Source organism: Schistocerca gregaria, chromosome X (assembly GCF_023897955.1).
Source record: "Schistocerca gregaria isolate iqSchGreg1 chromosome X, iqSchGreg1.2, whole genome shotgun sequence".
NCBI lineage: Eukaryota > Metazoa > Arthropoda > Insecta > Orthoptera > Acrididae > Schistocerca > Schistocerca gregaria.
This window is the reverse complement of record NC_064931.1, coordinates 645915677-645933866: the sequence shown is the minus strand read 5'-3', so window position 1 is coordinate 645933866 and position 18190 is coordinate 645915677.

Below are 18190 nucleotides of genomic sequence, written 5' to 3'. Positions count from 1 at the left end.
CGACAACATCGATGTACTGTGGAGACCTCACGCCCCACGTGTTGAGCAATTCAGCTGTACGTCCACCGGGCCTCCCGCATGCCCACTATACGCCCTCGCTCAAAGTCCGTCAACTGCACATACGGTTCACGTCCACGCTGTCGCGGCATGCTACCAGTGTTAAAGACTGCGATGGAGGTCCGTATGCCACGGCAAACTGGCTGACACTGACGGCGGCGGTGCACAAATGCTGCGCAGCTAGCGCCATTCGACGGCCAACACCGCGGTTCCTGGTGTGTCCGCTGTGCCGTGCGTGTGATCATTGCTTGTACAGCCCTCTCGCAGTGTCCGGAGCAAGTATGGTGGGTCTGACACACCGGTGTCAATGTGTTCTTTTTTCCATTTCCAGGAGTGTATATGGGTGCAGGGATACTTCTGATCAGACAGTGTATGTACTCCTCTATGCCTGGGCTATATTTTGACAACGCTGATTACTGAAAGGGTGGTTTACAGACATGTGGCACTGGTAGAACTAAGTCGAGGCAAAAGAAGCACAAGCTTCTCTATCATGCATGTAGCAAACCGGCATGTCCACTCGTCCTCCAAATCCCGCACTTTTACTTCCGAAATATAGGCGTTACGGATCATGGTAGGAGAACAGAAGGCATTCCCGATCATGGGACAAAGGCAATGGTGACTTTGAATAAAATGTAATATTCGTTTGTCGCGTTGCCTGCGTGTAGTGGGAAACAGTTGACATTATCATGTCCCTCCCCTGTCCTAAGCCTTGACCCCTTCCTAAGCCAAGACCCTATGCCTCCCCGCCGGCCGCGGTTCTACGCGCTACAGACTGGAACCGCGCAACCGCTACGGTCGCAGGTTCGAATCCTGCCTCGGGCATGGTTGTGTGTGATGTCCTTAGGTTAGTTAGGTTTAAGTAGTTCTAAGTCTAGGGGACTGATGACCTCGGATGTTAATTCCCGTAGTGCTTAGAGCCATTTGAAACATTTTTTATGCCTCCCCTTTCCCCTCACTCGCGCTCTTTTCCGTTTAATTTCTTGGAAATATTTCGGGAAAAATAAAATGTCGCAGCCATTAAGAGAGCTTCCGAGCTAATTGCACTACAGTGAACACACATTTTTAACTCTCCTAGGCACATCTCAGTAGTTTGCGTCTTATCAACTCGTCCTGTCACATTCACCAACTCCCGAAAACAACAGCCTTTTCTTGGAAATAGCGCAAACAGGAAGCTTCTAAGTGAACTGCGTTGCACATATTAGCTCTCGCAATTATAGCTCAGTATTGTACTGTCATAGAAATGAACGAAACAGTCAGATAACTTCGTGTGGGAAAGATAGCTGGGGCATGTTATCATTGTGATCTACTAGTGACGGGATTTGAGGAATTTCTGTGTGGCGTTAGACATATTTTCACCATCTCCAGTGGCAGTTTATTTTCCTCCCCTGGGGCCTAAATGGCTCTGAGCACTATGGGACTTAACATCTGAGGTAATCTGTCCCCTAGAACTTAGAACTACTTAAACCTAACTAACCTAAGGACATCACACACATCCATGCCTGAGGCAGGATTCGAACCTGCGACCGTAGTGGTCGCGCGGTTCCAGACTGAAGCGCGTAGAACCACTCGGCCGGCCTGAGGCCTAAGGAGGTGAAACATTACACTGTGACAAGTTTGAGAGAATATTACTGACAAACACACACACACACACACACACACACACACACACACACACACACACACATACGTACAATTACATGCTGCTATTTGTCTTCTTAATTTCTACTTCTTCTTCTTTTTTTTGTGACATATTACTAAGTCTGTGTGAGAACTGGATGTGGTTATGTTATCGTGTGCTATTTTGTGTTTGTGTCGTGGGATAACTTTTCTGGAATTAGCGTCTTCTGCGTGTTAATGTGTATTTGTTGTCCTTATTTTTGTATTCTCCGTTTGTATCTTTTATTAATCGTGTTTCATATGTTATGTACTTACTTGCTATTGAATTCATTTTTTAATGCTAATTTGATGATTGCGCTTAGCTCTTATTGAAAGTTACATTTACGTATCAGGAGAACGCGGCAAGTGCCATAACTTGATTTCCTGGAACCTTCCCTCAGAGAAACACGGATCGAAATAAGTGAACATGTCTCTCGGCTTACCCATAGTTGCTTGACCGTTTCTGAGAAAACGACGGTCAAAGAGTTTAAGATATTCTGTGTGTCTTTTAGCTGAAGAAATCCTCGATTGACACTATGGTATAGAGGGTAGCCTCGCCGCTTCGCAATTTTGCTCCCTGTGTTCGAAACCCAATTATTGTTTTTATTTTTGTTCTTCATTCTTCTGGCCCCGACACCCCTCCATAGAAGATCACTACACGAACCTTTTCCGATGTATGCTGAAATAACACTGTCCTTATTCGTCTATATGTTGTCTGTACAGTGAATGACTTTAGGAAAACAATAAAAGAATGAGAAAATTATTTGAAATTGTTTTCGGTGAAATTCCTGCAGTGTATGCTGATTCATAATCAATTGCAAGCGTCAGTTTTCGGAAAAATGATTGGTTGTGCGTCGTTTACCACGAAATTATTGACAACATGTGACATTTAACAGTTTTAACGACGTTTCTTTGCCAAGTAACATTCGCACCAAGAAATGTCACAGCGGTGAATCTACCTTCACACAATGTTCATAGTGTTCGTAATTTCTACGTTTTGGGTGTTTGTACTCTCGGTATCATCCAAGAGAATGCACCAAATCTTCCTGAACAATAAACATGAGAGTATAATGTAAGAATTAATATAAGAATTGATATAAGAATGAAATATAAGGGTATGAGAATTTAAAAAGACTGTAGCCCCTGAAAATACCTACACAAATATATTATATAATAAATGTATAAGACTTATTGTGAAACTCATTTGCAATTTCACATTTAACATAACGCCCTTGTATCCCATAATTTGTCAAGGAACATTTGTGTGGTAACATTCTATGAACATAAGTATATAAAGTAAATGAAATAAACGAAAATTTAAAAAAAATCAGGTTTTGAGTATGAGGAACAAAGATGTGCATCCACTTCAATTCAAGGTGACGCGCGCTAAAAGGCACATAAATTACTGTGAAAACTTAGATCGTCGTTTTCTCAGAAATGGTCGAGTGTTTACAGATAAGTCGATATATGTGTTCGCTTATTTTGACCCCTCTTCTGCTGAGTGAAATTAGTGGGAAGTCAAGTGATGTACTAGGCATGTTCTCCTTGTCAGTGGTGTTGTGCATTGCCCATATACCATATGTCTGATGGCAGTTATTTTTTGAGAATGTGTTTGGGTTGATTTCTTGTGTATAATCATATCTGTAGTTGTTCCTTTCCTGGAAGCTTCGAAACTGTGTCTGTTGTTATATTTTGTAATTTTCACTATAAGGTGTACATTATTTCTTCTGATTTCATTTCTGTAGTGAACTGAATATTGTTGTGTATGTTATATATAAACTGTTTATATTTCTTGTGGTTCATCTATGAGGCATATGATATCATCTACATATCTATCCCAGCATAAGACTTCATGTTTTTCGTTTCTATTATTTCTGAAAAAAAAAGGTTTCTGGTTCCTTAAGATATTTACCAGTATGAAATGGGGCTTTCCACTGGGAGGTCTTCATTTGTAAATAGACTGAATTTTTAAATAGCTTTGTGTACCTGGCTCACAGTTACACAACAAATATTACGAAAGCCCGACACCACACAGGTGCACCCACACTTCTGGTACCTGTCACTTGTGTGCAGCAGCTCACAAATCGAGGCCTCTTACTGCTTCCACAGCATGTCCTTCAGCATGTCATACAAGTGTGCTGATAGTATGCACAGCTGCTCACCCCCTCCCTCCCCCCCCCACACCCCTTGGTGTCTCCTATACTTTCTACCCCCAGCCCGTTGCAGCGCCTTTCCTGCTGTGTCCTGCCCTCTCTCCATCTCCACACCCTCCACCTCCTTTCCCAAAGCAACTTCTAGCACCTATCCCTCCCAGATGATGAGCTATGACCTGATATCTACCCCACCTTCCAATTCTAAACCTTCCTTCCCACTCCCCTCCTCAGGGCTCCATCTCCCCTCATCTTCCCATTCCCATGAGCAGTTTTTCCCTCCCCCCTCTGCCCCATCCTTTCCAGCGCACTCCTTCTGCATCTCTTTCCCCTTCCTCTCCTCTCCCACCCCACCCATCTCCTGCCCCTTGGTGCATCCCTGATCTCCTTGCTTTTCCTTCCACCCTCTCCAGGCCCCCTCTCGCTCTGCCCCCTCCTGCCCCCTCTTTTCGCTGCTCTCAGGCCTCCCCTCCCTTGGCAGGTTCCACCTGGCAGTTTTTACTCTTCATTGTGTGTGCTCCGTCTCGTGCAGTGGTTTTAAAGTGTCGTCGTTCTGTTGTGTTTTAATACTGTGACCAACTTTTAACTTGTGCATGTGAATTCAGTCTTTTCTTACATTCTACACAAGTCACCAACTGTGAATTTTTAACTTTATGTGGACTTTTTTTAACTGTCCCTCAATGAATGTCGCTGTGTACGTGTATATTTTAACTTCCACTGTCTCCCGGTATTATGTTCTTATGTAACCCTTTATTGCCTTTCATATGTATCGTTTTCACCTTTTTATTAAACTTATCACTCGGCTGAAGAGCGGCGCATTGTGCCGCTGCCAGCCCTCCCTGGGAATGAAATCACAATAAACGGAAGAAAAGCCACAGCTGCCAAAGAGAGCTCTGTCGCCTTCAGACTACATTGCTTCTGCCTTGTCTTTACCGACATGGAAATTCTTCATCCGAAAGGCACAAAGCATGCACGGCACACAACATACACTCACACATTCCTTAATCAGCAGTCAGACAGTTCAGTTATGTACCTGTAACCAGCTCAGTACAGTTCTCTGAATACTACCTTCCAAATTAGCAGTCGCTATTTACAGAGTAATAGGACAATCTAGAGTGTCTACAATTTCATGTAGATTGCCAAGAAACAAGAAAGTTAATTAGATTTCATTGCATTAGGTATGTGACATGAAGTGTCAATCATCAAACTATACCAAAGTTAGGTACCAATTTGTAACATACTCTTAATAAATGTTATTTGATGTTTCTTAATGTGTTGTCACATTTCTGTTTTAGTGCCACCCTGTCAACTAATTGTTTCATGAGTAAGTGAGCAATTAGCCACGTTTAAAGAACTATGGCAGTAAAACCACTTTTCTGCTACCAGGGATGTTTGGTCTGAATTAATAGTGACATTCATTTACAACATTCTTGACATTTTGGCGACGAGGGACAACTTTTAAAATTTTTGACAATGTTCCACCTGTACTCAACGAGAATAACTGGAAAGTGTTGCAAACGAATTTCGTCATTTCCTAGCAGTGACAATGAGACAGTGAAAACCCAAAGCAGTCTTGTCAAAAGGGGCGACATGTAAGAGATTGAGTACAGAGAAAAAAAATCACACAACTAAGCAGGAGGGATTTTTACTTTTACTTGATTTAGACTGAATGATTAATTTCATTGATTTTTGTGGTAACACTGAGTGGCTTAAAATACTCAGTATATATTAGATTCTAGAATTGCTAATCCATTTCCTTTGCAAGAAGAATTTTGTAAGTATTGTAAACAGTTCTTCGCATATTTTTCAGACATGGCCCAACTGAAACTCATGCTTCAGCCCATGCTGAATTTATTAAATCAACTGTCAGCAATCCAGGAATTCATGGTGGAGCTCTTCTCCTGACTTGAAGAAAGCAAGACCGAAGACCAAACGCTGCGCTGCAAATGAAGATGTTGCCCCTTTCTGGCACTCGATCGGAAAGTTGAGTCCTGGGACAACTACTGTATATTCAGCATCTGGAGCAGCACTGTGCCACACATCAGATGTCGGATTATGTGTAACGGAAATCATTTTTATTAACATATGCAGGCCCTACTGTATTTCAACATCTTCAGAAACTGTCAGCTACTTGTGTCCTTGTGACTCTCTCTCAGTCTGACATTAAGAAAATGCTTGAGAAATATTTTGACTCACAAATTCATCTTGCTGTTGCCAGACATAGATATTTCCAATGTATCAGGAATTCCAATGAGTGGATAACTCGATTAAACAGCCTGCTTCGGGAATGTGAATTTCATTGTGAAAGTGGTCAATGTAAGAAATCTTATGCAGACTCACTAATTTGTGATATGCTTGCACTCCCTTGACAATAAATTAAAGGAGGACCTGCTTAGTCTAACAAACCCATCTTTGAGGACTGTCTCTCATTGACTAGGACATACGAACAAACACTTGTACGTGCTGAAGCAGTACACTGTGAAGACGCTGGCATATTCATCCCACGTCAACATCCAGACTGCCAAGCGACCAGCATGGGCAGACCTGGGAAACAAAGGGTGCGCATGGTACTCGACTGAAACAGCCAGTCAACAAGTTTCGACATACTAAATTACAACCTCGCTTACGCAGTGGCGTAAACCGCAAAAGCGACAATGTTTCTATCGCAGAACACCGTGTAATTACTGTAAAAAGATCAGACATAGCGTTGAAGTGTGCAAAACGACGCACAACCGAAAAAACAGCAGACACTCTAACTTACTTCAGTGGTTAATAATAACAAATCAAGTCATGTTCATAACAAAAATGTACGAATTCAAAAAGCTTTTCGGACGAAGTATTTCGTGACTGCCACCTTTTTCTGGCAATAACTAGTCATTATCTGTAACTACTCCAGTTAACAATTTGCCTATCCATTTTCAGATTGACGCAGGGTCGTTAATTTCAATCGTTAACCAACAATCGTACCAAATGTTAGGAAAGTCCAAGCTAAAAGACTTTCAAAGTTCCTGTTCAGTTACAGTAATTAGCGGATTCCAGTGAAAGGATAATTCTCAACAGATGTGAAACAAACTATTTATAGGACTCTTGCTATATTCGTAGTTGTAAATTCAAATAATGCAACGAATTTTCTAGCACTGGATCTCTTCTATGCTTTGTCGTTCACCAGTCACGAGAGAGTGAATCAAAGTCAAACTGACATTCTGAGTGGGAAGTTAAATCAGCTGTTGCAGAAGTATGATGATATTATTTCCGGAACAACAAGAAACATCAAAAGTTACAAAGCACACATTACGTTGAAGCAGAATGTGGTGCTGAAATGTTTCTGTATAATTCTGTCAGAGACATCAAAGGACCTGGAAGAGCAGTTTAACGGAATGGATAGTATCTTGAAAGGAGGGTATAAGATGAACATCAACAAAAGCAAAACGAGGATAATGGAATGTAGTCGAATTAAATCAGGTGACGCTGACGGAATTAGATTAGGAAATGAGACACTTAAATTAGAAGATGAGTTTTGCTATCTGAGGAGCAAAGTAAATGATGATGGTCGAAGTAGGGAGGATAAAAAATGTAGACTGGCTATGGTAAGGAAAGCGTTTCTGAAGAAGAGAAACTTGTTAACATCGAGTATAGATTTAAGTGTCAGGAAGTCCTTTCTGAAAGTATTTGCATGGAGTTTAGCCATGTATGGAAGCGAAACATGGACGATAAATAGTTTAGAGAAGAAGAGAAAAGCCTTCGAAGTGTGGTGCTACAGAAGAATGCTGAAGAAGATGGGTAGATCACATAACTAACATGTTCTGAGGCATTAAGGGGTCACCAATTTAGTACTGGAGGAAAGCGTGGAGTGTAAAAATTGTAGAGGAAGACCAAGAGATGAATATACTAATCAGATTCAGAAGGATTTAGGTTGCAGTAGTTACTCGGAGATGAAGAAACGTGCGCAGGGTAGAGTAGGACGGAGAGTTGCATGAAACCAGTCTCTGGACTGAAGACAACAACAAAAACAACAACAACATGTGTGTATGTCTTTATTTTTCGGTCTTAATTAATTATTAGGAGTTTTATTACTTCTGTTGGTCTGTAACTTATAATTTTCAGATAAGTATTTCAGTGTGCAAACTTTACAATGTGGTATTTAGGAGCACTCTAGAAATTGATCGTTGGACTCATGGAATGGCGATTGTCTTTATATATTTTGGGCAGCCCTATGAGTGTTGGAGCTGCTATATTTTTGAGTTCTAAGTTTTGAGTCTGTATTTTAATGGGTGAGGTTTTAACATAATTTAATGTGTTCTTCAATTTTAGTTGAAATCTGGCAGTTGTATTTGACTTTCCAACTCTTTAACCACTGTCTAAAAACGTGCAAGACCACTAAGACGTGGAGAAAATCGAAGTCAGAACGCTACTGAAACCTGGGAAACACGCAGGCCAAGGGAGGAACTACCACCCAATAGCGCTCCTATGCCATCTGTATAAGCTATTTGAACGAATGATATTAAATGGGGTACCAAATATCGCAGACCAGAAGTTCATTCCCCAAAACATTGATTTCAAACGGGGAAAATCGTGCACCAGTTAAATCCTGTCCCTAATAGAAGTAATTGAGGAAAGGTTCTAAACAAATAACAGCTGTAGCTCTGGTAGACTTAAATTCTGTATATGGCACTGTAAACTGTAGAATGCACATGAAATAAGTCTACAACACGTTTGAGGACCATCAGTTCCCGAAAATTACTGACTCTCCATTTTTATATGTATATATAAGTTCTATATAACACTGTACAGTAGGGAAACTCGTTGGCGTCGACGAAAGAACGTTCTCCTCTCGGGCAGCGTCATGCCCAACCCCAATCCTCCCCCCTCCCTCCCCCTCCCCCCCCCCCCGCTTTATTTAACCTATACAAAAATAAACAACCAGCACCAGACTATATTTCTTTCATTTCTTATATGCTGATGATCTGGCTACTAATGCACAAGGAAATGACTCTGAGAAAGTATAAGGGAAACTGGAAGACTCGTTAAACATCACGTCTGAATGTTGACGAGAGAACTCCCTTTAGGGAAAACACAATTTAGCACTTTCCACCCTCACTCAAAAAAAGGCAAAGAGAAAGCTGTACATCACCTGGAATGGCAACAACCTGAAACAGACAAAGCAGAGTTCCAGAATGTCGTGCTGGACAGATCACTTACACGCGAATATCATTGCTAGGAGAGCCGCAAAAGGGTTTCTGCCAGAACAACATCTTTTTGGAATTAGCGAATACTAAATGGGAAGCCACACCAACTGCATTAAAAAGAACTGCTCAAGAAATTTACTTTGGCACAGCGGAATATGCATGCCTACTATTGTCCAGATCTGCACACCCAACAAACGTCAATGCAAACCTAAATGGCACATGCAGGTTAAAAACAGGATGCACAACTTTAAAGCAGCCACATCCTCAGATCCTGAATCCCTAAGAATTGCACATGAGCTAACAGAAAAGTTTAAACAGGCTTTCGGTCAGCGGTAACCCCTAGACAGTGCTTCACCCGGACATGGCAAACTTAAATTCCGAAGGAGATTCCTTAATACTGAGCGAAATGAGCCCCAAAGGAATACCCTGTTCCACAAGAGGAGCCCAAAGGCAATACATCGAGTTGGACGATTTGGACAGCACTGACTGTAGTGTCAGTTAAAACAAATCTAATTCAATTTGGCCTTAAAGACGAAGCAGAATGCAACTGTGGCGAAGTCCCGGGCGTGGAACTCGTCTACAATGTTTCCATTGCCCCACGAGATGTACCCTTGACGACGTATGGCTTGACAAGAAAGAAGCACTGGACATGGCCCAATATTATTCTGAAAAACTTTAAAAGAAATTTTCTGGCCAAGGAAAAATGAAGTATGTAGGTGCATACTACATACGATACCTATACCTAAAACAGTGAATCTCGCAAAATAAAAACTGCACGTATTATAACGTTTGACATTTTTAGGCCCCCCTGGTACTGAGCGAAATACCGTTATTTATTATGATGCCTTACTCAGAGTACTCTAACTATTATTAGGCTGTCTGCAGTCAGTTGTGCGGTACGAGTCGTGTTGTAGTTAGTTTTCGACGTGTTTGTGTGCCATTGTGCAGTGCTGTCAACTCTGGGTAGGTATCATGGTGTTCAACCTTCTTCCAGACGCGGGTTCACTTACATGTTTACTATTATTGCGCTGTTTGTGCGTACAATTGGTGTAGCACATTTACATGTTCTCTCTTCCACCACTTGGTACCAATGGAAGACTACAAATCGACAAGTGAAATGGAGGATATGATGTTCTGCTATGGTTTAGCAAATGGACATAGCCTATGAGCCCAAGCCCCCTACCCTGAAAAATATCCATCGTACAAAGTTCCCTCTGATAAGGTGTTCGGTAGACTTTAGCAACGTTTGAGGGACACAAGTACCCTTGCACCTCAGAAGACCGACGCCCTAACGCCCCACACAGACATGGAGGAGCGTGTGCTACGTTTGGTGGAAGAAACCACTGGGACCAGTGTGCCTTATCTGGGCGGTACTTCATGAAAAACTGCTGTACGCATATCATATAGCGCGTTCAGACCCTACGACCACATGACCATTATAGCAGACGGCGGTTCTGTCAATGGCTGTTGCAGAAGTGTGCCACAGATCAACTGTTCACATCCAAGATCTTTTTTACGGATGAGGCTGGGTTCACAAGAGCTGGTGTTATGAATTTCCATATGAAACATGTAAGGGCAGATATAATCCGCAAGCAGTTCAGGAAAGAGGACATCAACACCGATTCTCAATCAACATATGGGCAGGTATACTTGGTGCTGGATTAATGGGGCCATACGTGCTACCACCAAGGTTAAGTGGGGCACATTATCTTGACTTTCTCATTAATGTATTGCCTACCTTCCTTGGAGGCCGTGCCATTGCACCAACGAATACAAATTTGGTTTATGCATGACGGCCCACCAGCACACTTTCATCACAATGTGCACAAACATCTGACACAGGCATTTCAGGATCGCTGGGTTGGTCAGGGGCGCCCCACACCTTGGCCTGCTCGTTCCCCAGCAGGTACAGCGACAACCGGGTATACTTCAAAGGGTGCGTCATTCTTTATACTGGAGGGCAGAGGAGTGCTTTGTCATGAATGGAAGCCACGTTGAACATCTCCTGTAAACACTTGTATATTGCAGAAAGTATGCATTTCTGGGCCAATGTTTATTGGATTTATCTCAGAAAGTATGGATTTCTGGACTACGTTTATTGGGCTTATTTTTCTTATTTCGGAGAGTACTACCACCTCTAGAAGTATTAGACACTTTCTGAGGGAAAATGTATGGCAGAATAAAATCAAATAGTTACAAAATGTAGCAATAGATGGTGCTGTAAGCATCATAATTTAATAGTCGTCGACTGCAAATGACAAATGAATCATACAACACTGCCTAAGGTGTACGTTGGACGTTAAACAAACTGTACTACTCAGTGTGCATGGGTGTATAGGTGCCCCATCAGCCACGGCAAGTTCATATCACATGGGATGGGAAAAATCGGTTTTTAATTGTCCTGAGGCCAAAAACCGCATAAAAAGCATCAGTCAAAATCAAATCGGATTATTAATTTCCGTGTGACTGGCGCAAAACATGTTCAATAAGACGTCCACCGTTTCCTGCAACAAGCTGCAATCGAGAAACAGCATGTTCCACAACTGATCGAAATGTTTCCAGGGTCACATTGAGACTGTGTTGCACAAAGCGCACCTTCAATGCAGCTAAGTTTGCAATCGGAACACCGAACACAGCATCTTTCAGATAGCCCCACAGTCAGAAGTCACACGGATTAAGATCAGGTGATCGGGACGGCCAGGCTGTAGGGAAATGGCCGCTGATAATTCCATCATTTCCGAAATGGCGCTTCAGCATCTGCTTAAATGGATTTGCAACGTGCGGAGGTGCGCCATCTTGCATAAAAATGATCCCATCCGCACATCCACGCTATTGGAGAGCTGGAATGACGTGGCTGCGCAAAAGACGCTTATGACGCTTACTAGTGACGGTACAGGTAACAGGGCCGGAAGCACCTGTCTCTTCGAAAAAATAACCCTTTGATAGATGATGCCGCAAACCTGCACCACACAGTGATCTTTTCAGGATAAAGTGGTACTGATTGATTTGCGTGTGGATTTTCCGTTACACCGTTACCCTGTGTTGACATATCCTGTCAGATGGAAGTGGGCTTCATCTGTCCACAAAATCTTTCACGGCCAATCATCGTCCGCTTACATGCGAGCAAAAAATTCTAAACCAAAGCTCTCTCTTGCTGGCCGATCAAGAGGAAGCAACTCGTTCACATGGGTAATTTTAAGTGAATAGCAAAGAAGGATGTTTCGTAGGATTTTACGCACCGCGTTTACGGGTATGTCCAATATTCGGGTAATTCTCCATGCACTACACGTTTGCACACCACCACTCGTCTCCTCGTAGACTGCTGTGGCCACTGCTTCCACTGACGTCGAATCAATTCGTTTCCTCCCTCTACCAGGTTGCACACCAAAAGAACCCGTCTTTCCGAATTTCCGAATCATTTTCTCCAGACCAATGGCAGTCATCGGACCAACACCTTTTTTCAAACCCTTCAGTGTCCGGAACTTCTGCAGAGCGACGTGTGCGCAGTCATCATTCTTGTAATACAGCTTTACATCCAGAGCGCGATACTGCATTGAGACAGTCATGGCGAATGTCTCAGACGCGAAAGAGGAAAAACCGTGTACCCGTGGTGTTTATACAAACTTCAATGGGTCGTGCGCATGACAAGTGTTTACACTTACGTATGAATTTTCACACTATTTTTTCTTCTGCCATACGTTTTCTCCCTTCTCCTATAATATTCTGTTGCAATTTGATGTCATTCTGACCATTGGTGTTATTTCTACACCATTTTGAAAGCTTAACTTGAATTATAATCACTCTGTACGTATAAGAAAATTAAGAAGGTCAATATTTTCTGTTATTTGGGATCTATTTTAGAGTTGGAGGAAAATCTGAAGTGGAAATTAAGAAAAGAATTAGCAGTCGAAGGAAAGTCATTGGGATGCTCAACTCAATCTTATAAAGCAGAAATATAATAAACCGAACAAAAAAATCATATATGAATCGATACTAAAGGGAGTAGTTATGTATGGAGTGGAGACTTGGGCTACTATTCTGAAACACCAAAGAAAAGTGCAAGCAGTAGGAATGGACTTCTGAAGAAGATCAGGAAGAATGTCTGGGAAAGAGGAAGTAAGAAACGACGAAATAATGAAGAGAATGGAAGTAAGAGTAATAATACATGAAGTGATGTATAGAAGGAAGTTACAGTGGTACGAAAATGTAACAAGAATGGAGAAAGCCAGAATTCCGAAAATGATCCTGGAATGGGAACCAGAGGGAAAGAAGAAAATCACCTGCCTCCAAAATGTACGATTAACAATGAGAAGACTTGGAGCACAGGAAGAAGATATATAAGATCAAAAGACCTGGAGGAACATATTGAGGAGATAAATTAAGATCTCTTGTAACAGATGTAATTATTTCTGTGTATTTGTAATGTTGGGGAAAAACCTTTGGAAAGAAAAAAATCGCAATAAATAAAATAGAAATAAATATTGCTTGCAGCTTATTCAATATGTGAATCTCTTCTTAATGGATAATAACTGTCGATTAGTAATTTTAAATTTGTGCTCCTATCCAGTGTTCGGTTTGACAGTATATTTACCTTTAATGTATGCACAAATTCTTACGTATTATGTAGATGTTTAGAAGCGTGTAGGATCAGTTAGTCCATTTACATTATCTGTTAAAAACTGTAGTCCTATTTACTTTCTGAATCTGACAATGGTATCCGCATCTCGTAATTTTTTGTAGAAAATTGGAAGTACGATCACTTACTCATTCAGCTGGGGTTCATGTTTATCATTAATTTTTATATTGTGAACCGATAAAATCGTAAAGTTTCTTCTTTCTTCCTGTGTAGTATGCAAATGGCATCAAGGACTGCTCTTCAGTCATACTATAATAACATTTATTTAGAAATTTTCAGCAGTTTGTTCCATGACAATTTTTTACTAGTTTTATATAGAAAGATTTATAACACAAGATTTTTCTCATACATAAATAACATTAGTGGGGGAAATATTTTTATCACTAAAATAATATTTTAGGTGTTTTTAAAACTGGAAAATATATAGTAATTAGAGTAAGACTATACTTATTAATTTAATTTTATGAAACTAGACAGTTTGGTAAGATGTAATGACTGAAAAGTCTATAAGATTTTAAAAGATTTAAGAATTTTAAGTTGTATGTATTTAATGACTGTAATTGATTTACTATTATGTGCAATTGATTAACAATGAAGTTTGCATATATCTGCCAAATGTTAAATACAGAACCACATTTGGCTGATACTGACTGCAAAAAGGCATCTGAATAAGATTAATACACAAATACAACAGACTGATAGTAAATGTAGAAGCACAACAGATCTATAATGGATATGCATCTGACTACAATGAATATTGAAATGCAATTTAATTAATTTATTGTTATTAAACAAAAATTCACACAGTTAATATTTTACCCTTCTTATCACCAACACACTGCATCCTCTATTACTCTGTATCGAACCACACTTTAAACATCGTAGCAACTCTATAGAGTTAGTGGATAGTATGCTCCATGACTTGAACATAAAGCTGAAAGTGTGCTATGTCTTGTAACCAGGTATTTGTGTAACGCACTAACTTGTTCCTCACCATGTGGTTACGAAGTCCATGCATCATTTTATCTAACAAGGTAAACTCCCCATTGCAACCCCTTCATATTTAGTCCCAAGAGGATCCAATGGACAGCCCTTCAAAAACTGAACACAGATCAACCATGAATACAGGAAGAAGGTGTACTGGACTGTGAAAAAAAGCAGAGGAGAAATAGTGAACGACCAAAGATTAAGAAGTGCACTATAGAGCAGCCAGGTGCCCAAGTGGCGTCGTGGTTGTGTGTTACAATTATGGCTTTGGACTACAAAGCGTGTGGGCCGTGTTCAAACCTCCCTCACGTCTTTTCTTTCCTTTTCTTTCGTTGTTCGCTTTATTCAAATTTGTCTGTGTGTTGTGGTTTAACGTCCGTTAGCAACAGCGAGGTGTAAGGTAGGGTCCTGTAAAGACATCTGATACTGCACAACTACTCTATTAGTACCCGAAAGGAAATGGCTTTCGAATGGAAGCCGCAAACGTCTGACGACAATGCGATAAGTCAACTGACACCTCCACCACAAAACACGTCTGGTGTGTCACCCATGGCATTAGTGACAGTACGTGTGTGATATGATAGGAATGTCTTATAGACGCCCCTAATTCGTACGACTGGTAACTAAGTGAGATATGCCTCCTTGCCTCATACAGGTTTTTGTATGAATATGAATGTTGTCACTATCAAGAAAATTATGAGAACAGAATAGTTTGTCATATAAGCTGCAACAAATGATCGCAACAGTTTCAAAATCACTCAGTTCCTCTGTGCTCTGTCAAAATATATGTTTTTAATGTTGTTGAAGGTGTGTTCCGTTTTGGAAGCCTTGACTCTTGAATTCCTTTGTTGTAGCATAGTTCACACCCATTTATTTGTTGGTTTGAATTCTGTGAGACGACTATGTGGAATCTCGCCTGCTCTCACTATTCATCACATTTACTTGCGACTATGACGTATTCTTACTACATGACTCATATTCTATAACCAATGTACAGTACTACAGTTGCCAAGTCTACAGAAAGATACAAACATGTCTGTGACCGGACAGACAGTTCATAATTTCGTGGAAAAAATAATTAATTGGCATGAGGGAGTTTTGCACAGGGCTCGCCCACTTGTCAGTTCAACACCATGACCATTTATCCACGACGTCGCTGCTGGTTCAGGCTGCTCTTTATTGCACTTCCTGTTCTTGGATAGATCACTGTTTCCATTTTGCCTTTTTTCACAGTTTGGTGCAACTTCTTCCTGTTTTCATGGTTAATCTGTGTTGAGTTTTTCTTGAGCTATCCACTGGGCCATCTTACCACTGAATCTGAAGGGGTGCATTAGGGAGTTCCTCTTCTAAGTATTTTCTTATTAAATCTCTGGCTGAAATCATGAATTGATCTTCAGACAGAAGGTCCATTTTAACGAATTAGAATTTAAGTTGTGGACATAGGTAGCAAATGACGAATAAGTGCGCAACAAATCTTCAAAACATGTTCACAAAATACAAGAGGAGAAAAATACGAGTGATTATATGCACACAGCTAAATTTATAACGTAATTATTACATCCATAATCAGAGGTTAAAATCAATAAAATAACTGCATTTAACAGCCATTCATTTGCTGACACTGAAAATTTAAAGGGCTATATGGAAATTCTGTGTTATTTCAGTAAAGACAATAAGTGATCTGCATGCATTTTAATAAATTGTACAGACAATTTAGATGTGGAAACATTTAACTGGCAGGACCGTTGTGCTAGCGAAGTGTGGTACATCAATCGAAGTTTGGTCATGTAAAAACGCTGCTTAAGTCATAAGTTTTTATCAGTAGTGTCAGTATGCAAGCTGCATGTATGTTTATAAGTAACACAGACAATTGACACGCAGATATATTTAATTTGAAAGCCAGTCGTGCTTGCAAAGTGTGTTTGGCATATAATACTACTTTACTTTAGTGTAAAGTTCGAGTTTTCGAGACCTGTAGTTGTACATGCGTGGAAACTACATGTGTTCTGATAAGTAACTGGATGACTGGAACATTCGGTCTTGTTGAACCATCATTCCTGGATGTTTCAGTTATGTAACTTTCTTTGATCATGCTGTGTGTAAACAATACTTATGTTCTCCTTATGCTGTTTGAGTGATACATTCTTCTTTTCTACCAAAAAGGTTTTTTTTACATCACATGTTAGATGTTGATTTTTTTTGTGCAAACGTCTACTATGCCTTGTTCAAAAGCAATATTAGGCTGTCATAAACATGGTTTACATGTTCTGGTGGTATATTATCTCCACCGGTCTCCCCTTAATTGGTCGTTAAACATTATTGAAAAACCTCTAAAATCGTTAGATGATGACAAGTTCTATGACACAAAATTAGGCTGAAATATCAACACTCTTTGCCTATTTAGATAATACTGTAACATTTAAAAGGGAATGGTCCAATCCGATAAGTCGAAACCTATCCTGAAATTTTTCACATAGGAACAACACACCAAGAAAATGCACTGCCAGAATTTCAACTTCTAAGGCACACTGCAGGTATTTAAAAAAGGTACAGTTACTCATATTCGCTGCACAAAGAATCGCTTATAGCAGCAGTTTGTACAGCCCTTCCTGCTTAGCTCACGAATCGCTGAATAAGTAGACTCAGCAGTGGCGAGAGAACGTAACGCCGCGTAACGTGAAGTCCAAAATGCTCATTTGCGAATTTTGATTACTTACACCACACAAAATGTGTCTCCAATTAATAACTGTTTGAGTAACGTGCAGTTCATGTTGACAGCTGAACTGTTGCAGATGTAAATGTAACATAGTGACTAGCAGAAGCAATAAAATCAAGGAAATGTATGATGTTGCATTACACACGACTTCCATCAGTCAGGTCTTTAAATCGCAGAGATGAAATACTATATAACAATTGCTGTAGTACAGTTCTTACGATAATTTTTAGATAATGTATTTTCTACTAATAACGCAATGGTTCTTTGTTTATTCCTTATAGACGTGAAAAAATGCGAAGTGCCCCTTGGGTGACAAAAGCAAACATTTTCCTTAGATCAGGCACACCTGATAAAATAAAATCAATTCATTCAGGCACTTGACGCTAACTACTAGTTTTTTTCACTTATATTAGGATGCGAGAAGAAACGATCATTATCTTTGTTCTGCACATTAAGCTGCGTGCCAGGCACACTTGTTCAAACTCGTAAATTTGTGGTGATTCAAACTAACAATGCACAGATGTTTGAAGTTTAACAATACCTATCCACTGAAAAACGTGAAATGATAAAGAAATATCGAAATTATATTGTCTGACAATATTCTGCAAAATGCTTCAAACCTCAGAAAAATTTCTTTATTTAAAGCCTGAATCATGCTATTAGTTCTGGGTGGATCCAGTTATATTGATAGTTATTTCGTCATCCTCCTAAAGACAGAGGTATTGTTGTGTTCAGACCAAGAGTTCAACAAAAGCAATGAATTGTTTTCTATAAATGGTAAGAAGAAGATTTGGATGTAATA